Source organism: Zingiber officinale, chromosome 3B (genome assembly GCF_018446385.1).
Source record: "Zingiber officinale cultivar Zhangliang chromosome 3B, Zo_v1.1, whole genome shotgun sequence".
Lineage (NCBI taxonomy): Eukaryota > Viridiplantae > Streptophyta > Magnoliopsida > Zingiberales > Zingiberaceae > Zingiber > Zingiber officinale.
In genome coordinates, this window is record NC_055991.1 from 38,579,531 (window position 1) to 38,587,279 (window position 7,749).

The window sequence follows — 7,749 nt, forward strand, 5'->3', positions numbered from 1 at the left end:
AAGTTTATTATAAGGAAAGAAATGAAACTACAAAGGAACTTAAAAGAAACTAAAACTGTAATGAAAACAAGATTGAACTTGGGTTGCCTCCCAAGAAGCGCTTGTTTAAGGTCATTAGCTCGACCACCTCATTAGAATCATCTAAATCTCTCTCTTGAAGGGGTAAGATATTTTAGAACCTTCTTACCAAGGGTTCTTATTATGGAGGGAGCTTTCAATATTGGAGTTAAAAAGTGAAGTATCGCTCTCTCCATCTTCGTCTTCTTTAAAGTTCTTTCAGGTGGTCGAAGACGGTTTAGTGTGAGCTTCCAATTATTGGCATCTTGAAAACCTACACACCCAAAAGAAAAGAAAACCTCCCACAAGCATGAAATATAAGAAGGAAATAGAATTGTATTAGTATGAACTGAGTATGTATCAAAAATTTAATCACATCCAATAAAATCAATTATAGGTATATCTATGAAATTTTCTAAAAGATCACTAAGAATACTAACCTTGTAGTGCTGAGAAGTACCTGAAAGTTCTAAAAAACTGGATGTGACCTCTTCAGAACTTTGTAGTGGTTCTAGCTCTAGTTCGAGTGGTGGTGCCTTTAAAAGTGGTGATTCTTGGGGCTTTGCTTCCATTACATAAGTCCCTACACATTTATCATCAACTAAATCCATTGTATCAATTGGTTGTGCGACCAAAAGAGGTGATCCTTGGGACAATGTCCCTACACTTTTATCCATCACATCCTCATCATAAGTAGTCAAGAGTCCACTAACATCAATATCATCAATAGAAGAATCAACAACTCTATTAGAAATTTGTAGTAATAGTTGTAATGCACGGATCCCCCGTTGCACCATTAGCTCTTCAGAATCTTGTGTTGTGGCCTCTATCTGACTAGGAGTAAGAGTATTTGAGTTTTGGGAGTCCTCCCAGACAATCGGCTCATCTAATTATAAATTTTGTGGTCCAACTAATGAAAAATCATCCTGAAACTCTTACGAACTCTAATTCACTTAGGAAGTATGCTCAACATTTGTATGTAGTTGTAGTCCAAATTTTGATGATCCATCCAAAATTGATTATAATGTTGAGGCGGGTCATAGATCTGCTGCTGGAATAATGACTGCTCACTCTGCTCAGAAATTAGCTGGAGTTGAAGGTTCTAAATTTCATGATCTTCCCAGTCATAGCCATAAGTATCAGGAACTTGCTCATATGTATCTTGATGTTTAAGTTGAACCAAATACTGAAGTCCCGGAGTATTAGAAGAATTTTTGAAGAAGTGACAAATAGCAGCTGGATTAAATGTGTTATCACACACTCCACAAAGGAACTCAAATTCATCATCTTCTGAGTCATAATTTTTATAGATGGGAGATCTTGCTCTTACGTTCATTGGTGTGAAAAATTCTCTTGAAGACCTGCTTGACATGTTAGTGCTCAAGATATCTAAAAAAAATTACAAGAAAAACTAAAAATCCAGAATTAAAAATAAGAAATAAAATGCTCTAGAATAATTCATATGCCAAGAACAAGGTTGCAAGATATGTTTACATAAGAAAAGAAGAAAGGAACTAAATCAAAAGAAAGAAAAATTAGACTAGAATGTTAGAAATTAAAAATGCAGAATTAGAATTGCAACAAAAAAAAATTGACAAGAAGTAGAAAGATATACAAGAAAAATTATGAAAACAGAATTCTAAAGATTAGTTACAATTATGCTAATGAAAAGAAAAGAAAAGTTATGTTTAGTCTAACTCAATTGATAACCTCTAATGTTATAGGGCAGCCCCTCGCAACGGTGCCAAAAACTTGTTGACTCTCCGCAAGTGTCCGAAAATATCATAAGTAATAATAAAAGATATCGTATCCATAGGGACAAGAATAACCACTAAAGATTTTTTTTGGGATTTTCGGGCCGCAAAAACCGCCTTTTTGCGTTGCGGAAACCCCGAATCTCCCATGCCACTGGATCCGTGCGAAGTTTATAAACAAAATTTCATGTACGAGTTTACTAAAGCCTAGATCTATACTAGATCTACAAAGGAGAAGAGCCTTTTATCCTTGATGTGTTGCCCTTCGCAATCCCACTCGTCCAAAGGTTCGCCGGATCTCGAGATCGTCAAGTTGTACGATCCTTTATGTGTATCCACACGAACAAAACTAGGTGGAGAAGACCAAACAAAGGTGTGCTAGCACCTTAAGTGGTTCGGCCAAGAAGGATGAGAGGGAGAGCAAGAAGATGAGATGAGGAGGAAGAAGGAATGAATTGGCTTGAATGAAAAATCAACCCATTCATTCCACCATAAGTGGCCGGCCACATTAAGGAGTGTAACCTCCTTTCTCATTTAATGTGGCCATTAAAGAGGAGATTTGTAACCTCCATGAGGTGGCACACACATGTGCTAAACTTAATGATGTGTAACACCATTATTGGCCACTTAATGTCAACTCACAAATGAGGTGGCATATTGATGTGCGTAGATTATATACTCTTTTATGCATGTTTTTTACGCACATTTACATACTTTGAGCATGCTTGATCTATGCATTTTTATACTTCCAGCTTTCCTTTTAGCATATTTACTCTTTTGGTTCGGAGATCTGCTTTTTGTGCATTTTCTGTACACAGGAGTCGATTTGGTGAAGAATCTACATCTTTGAGCATGCATTGGAGGAAACGAAGGGAGAAAGCACCGGGCCGTGTACCTCACACGGCCCTGCACTGGTATGGAGCTCGGGTCGTGTGGAGTTTGGCACCAATAGAAGAGGAAGATGACATGGCCGTGTGAACCTCGCACAGCCGTGTCAAGATTTGAAGCCAACCAGAGCAGAAGCCTTACATGGCCGTGTGGATCTACACGGCCGTGTGAGACTTCAGCAGGCTGTGGCCGTGTGCACCACACGGCCGTGTAGCATTTCCATAGAGCAGAGGGTTCGGCCGTGTGGAGTCACACGGCCGTGCAGCTTTGGCAGAGAGGGAACTGGACATGGCCGTGTCACGGGGCCGTGGCGCCCGATTCCCTCCTCTATTTAAACCCTTCTTCATGAATTGAAAGGGGATCTCTCCCCCTTTGGGAGAAAGCAAGATTTGGTGGTTTCCTCCTATTCTTGGGAGGATTTCTGGGCGATTCTAAGGGAGATCTCAACGATTTCGACTCCGGAGCGAGGATTGGATCCGAAGACAAGGCTTCTTCGTAGATAAGTTTTCTCTTTCCCCCTCTTCTTATTTTCTTGGATTGGGGATTCAAGGAATGCTTGTAATCTCTATTTCTTCGGATTTTCTTCCTCGATTCATGGAGTAGATCTTGTATTCTAGGATTAAGGGAGTATTTGTATGATGGATTGATGTAATATCTTATGGATTTTCCATTTTCTTGTTTCAATGACATTATCTTGCTTGTATCAATTAGATATTGAATGATTGATGGTGATTTTGCTTAATTCTCATTCTTGATTGATTGTTTGGATTTCTTATGGACTTTGTAAAGATAAACTCTCACTCGATCATCCGAGGGATCCACGTGACAGGTGCAAGCCCGTGTAAGGACGTTTGAGAGATAATCTTGAAGAGGAAATAGGGATATTCAAGAGAGTAGGATGGATTTTATGATTATCTCCTTGTATCTTGATAGATTAATGAGTCGTGGGCTTCTACATTGATATCCGAGGAAGGCATAGTAATAGGTGCACTTCTGTGTAAGGACAACATAGGCACATGTCTAATTAATCCTATTTAGATACATTTCTCAGTCCGTAGCCGGTTGTCTATTGCAAGAGGGAACCGGCAACTTTCTACATGTTTGGCAATTGAGGGATAAGAATTGGTGAACCATTTACATTCAAGAAATCTTACAAAGAAACTGAAACTCCTAGAATCTTCCTTTATCATAACCCAAAACACTAAACTCTTGTTTGTTGATCTTTAATATTAGAGTTGTTTACCTTTACTTTGCTTTTGAAACGATTGGATAGTTGTTTAGCTAATTCGCATTGAGACATTTCTAGTGCTTATTCCAGTCCCTGTGGATACGATAATCTTTTATATTACTTGCGACATTTCCGTACACTTGCGGATAGTAACAAGTTTTTGGCGCCGTTACCGGGGACTGCGCTATAACATTAGGAATTATCAATTGAGTTAGACTAAACATAACATTTGTTTTCCTCTCATATTGCATAGTTGTAACTAATCATTAGATTTCTGTTTTTTTTTACTTTCTTGTATAACTTTCACTTCTTGTTAATTCCTTTTGTACAAATTCAATTCTGCATTTTTTATTCTTCTAATTTTCTTTTTGTGTCGAATTTCTATCTGCTATCTTGTTCTTGTGTATGCGAAGATCTAACTTTGCAGGGGAATTCTTTCCTTTTGACCCTGAGATTGATAGAACTTTCCATAAAAGAAGAATTCTGCAAAGGCAAATCGAAGAACAAGAATATCTAAACATGGTGTGCAAGTCACTAGGAGATTATGGAGCTCTGAAGTCTGCAAAACAAATGGGAGCAATTGTTTACCCTAACATACAAGCAAGAAATTTTGTACTCAAACCATCTTTTGTTTCCATGGTTCAGAAAACTCAGTTTGGAGGATTAGAGATTGAAAATCCTTATTCCCATTTGATGGAGTTTTATAGATATTGTTGTACTTTGAAATACGAAGAAGTTTCATCTGATATTATTCAACTGCTTGCTTTTCCTTTTAGTCTGAAGGGTGCTGCAAAAAGATGGTACAATTCTCTAAAGTCTCAAAGTATCAGAACATGGGATGAGTTAGAGCAAAAATTCCTTGACCAATATTTCCCTCCAAGGAAAACTACTTATTTGAGAAGTCAAATTTTAAATTTTAAGCAATTGGATGGAGAAAAATTGTACCAAGCCTGGGAAAGATATTCTTCTCTTCTGCAGTTATGTCCACATCATGGAATTGAGAAATGGTTAATTATGCATTTGTTCTATGTTGGGCTTTCTTTCTCAAATAAGAATCAACTGGATTTAGCATCTGGAGGATCATTTTTGAAAAAAAGTCTAGAAGAAACTTTTGAGATAGTTGGTAGAATCACGCAAAATTCCAATGATTGGGCAGAGCAGGATAGTTCATTCTTGACAATGGATATCATTAGAGGAAAGGATGATGTTGAAAAGGGGCTTATCTTGAATCAAAGTGATTTCCAAACATTATTTCCTTGGTGTTGTGCATCATTATCAAAAACATTTGGTGAAAAAGCATTTTCAACAGAAAAGGGGGTATGTCTTGGTGATCATAAGGAGGAAGATCTGTCTTTAGACATTGAAGAGTTGTTAGAAGAAAGCTTGGCTGAGGAGGAGACTATGTTGATAGAACAAGAGCCAGTTTTTCCAGAAATAGTACCACTTCAACTTGAACTTAAACCATTACCCCCAAATCTTAAGTATGAATTTCTTGGGCCGAATTCTACTTATCCAGTTATAATTAGTGCTCAGTTAAATGAGTTTGAAACAAAGAGATTGGATGAGTTAAGGTTGCATAGAAAGGCCATTGGATATACAATAGATGATATAAAAGGGATTAGTCCATCTCTCTGTATGCATAGAATTTTACTTGAAGAGGGGTACAAGAACTCAATTGAGCATCAAAGGAGACTAAATCCAAATTTAAAAGAGGTAGTAAAGAAGGAAGTGATTAAACTACTTGATGCGGGGATTATTTACCCAATTTCGGATAGTGCATGGGTGAGTCCAGTCCACGTGGTTCCAAAAAAAGGAGGAATGACTGTTATCAAGAATGAAGAAGATAAGCTAATTTCAACACGAACAGTGACGGGGTGGCGAATGTGCATTGATTATCGGAAGTTGAATAAAGAAACAAGGAAGGATCATTTCCCTTTACCATTTATTGATGAAATGCTTGAAAGATTGGCTAAACATTCTTATTTTTGTTACTTGGACGGATATTCTGGTTTTTTTCAAATTCTGATTCATCCTCAAGACCAAGAGAAGACTACTTTTACTTGTCCTTATGGTACCTTTGCCTATCGTCGGATGCCATTTGGGCTTTGTAATGCTCCAGCCACTTTTCAGAGGTGCATGATGGCAGTTTTTTCAGATTTAATAGAGAAAATTATGGAGGTTTTCATGGATGACTTCTCAGTTTATGGGAATGACTTTGATTCTTGTTTGTCAAATCTTTCTACTATTCTAAAAAGGTGTGAAGATACAAACCTAGTGTTGAACTGGGAAAAATGTCATTTTATGGTTAAGGAAGGGATAGTTTTGGGGCATAAAATTTCAGAGCGTGGTATTGAGGTAGATCCAGCAAAAGTGGAAGTAATAGACAAATTACTCCCACCCATCAATATAAAAGGAGTTAGGAGTTTTTTAGGACATGCTGGCTTCTATAGACGCTTTATTAAGGATTTTTCAAAGATTTCCAAGCCATTAACTAATCTGTTGATTAAAGATGTTGAGTTTTGTTTTGATAGCGAATGTATTGAAGCCTTCAATAAAATTAAGAGTGCTCTTACAACAGCTCCAGTCATTCAAGCACCTGATTGGGATCTTCCTTTTGAAATAATGTGTGATGCTAGTGATTTTGCTGTAGGAGCAGTTTTGGGACAGCGAAGAAATAAGATTTTGCATGCGATCCATTATGCAAGTAAAACACTTGATGCAGCCCAAGTAAACTATTCTACTACGGAAAAGGAATTATTGGCAGTGGTATTTGCTATTGATAAATTTAGATCTTATCTAGTGGGATCAAGAGTAATAGTATATACTGATCATGCAGCTATCCGGTATCTACTTGGAAAGAAGGACGCTAAACCTAGGTTAATCAGGTGGATTTTACTTTTGCAAGAGTTCAACCTTGAGATTAGGGATAAGAAAGGAGCTGAAAATGTAGTAGCGGATCATTTGTCTAGAATATCTCAAAAGTCAGAAAATGAGGTGGATGTTGATTTGCCTATTGATGACATATTCCCAGATGAACACTTACTAGCCTTATCAAGTGTGAAAACTCCTTGGTATGCAGATTTTGTGAATTTCCTTGCTAGTGGAGTGTTACCTCCGGATTTTTCTCATCAACAAAGGAAAAAGTTTTTTTCAGAAGTTAAGAATTATGTTTGGGATGAACCTCTCCTGTACAAGAAATGCAATGATGTGATTTATCGAAGATGTATACCTGAAGAAGAGGTTAGAGATATCTTATTTCATTGCCATTCTTCGTCCTATGGAGGACATCTGGGTAGTTCAAAAACAATTACGAAAATTCTTCAAGCAGGATTTTATTGGCCAACCTTGTTCAAGGATGCTAAGTTGTTTGTTCAATCCTGTGACCAATGTCAGAGAACTGGGAATATAACTAGAAGAAATGAAACGATGTTAAATTACATTCTTGAGGTTGAGTTATTTGATGTTTGGGGAATTGATTTCATGGGACCTTTCCCTCTTTCATATGGGAATAGGTATATTCTTGTGGCAGTAGATTATGTGTCCAAATGGGTAGAAGCTGTGGCATCTCCTACGTGCGATGCGAGAACAGTTATCAAATTATTTAGGAGTATTATCTTTCCAAGATTTGGGGTGCCAAAGGCAGTCATTAGTGATGGAGGATCACATTTTATAGAGAAACAGTTTGAAAACTTACTTGGAAGATATGGAGTGAAGCATAAAGTAGCAACACCTTATCATCCTCAGACTAATGGGCAAGCTGAGATATCTAACCGAGAAATTAAGTCCATATTGGAAAAGACTGTATCTACTTCAAGGAAGGAT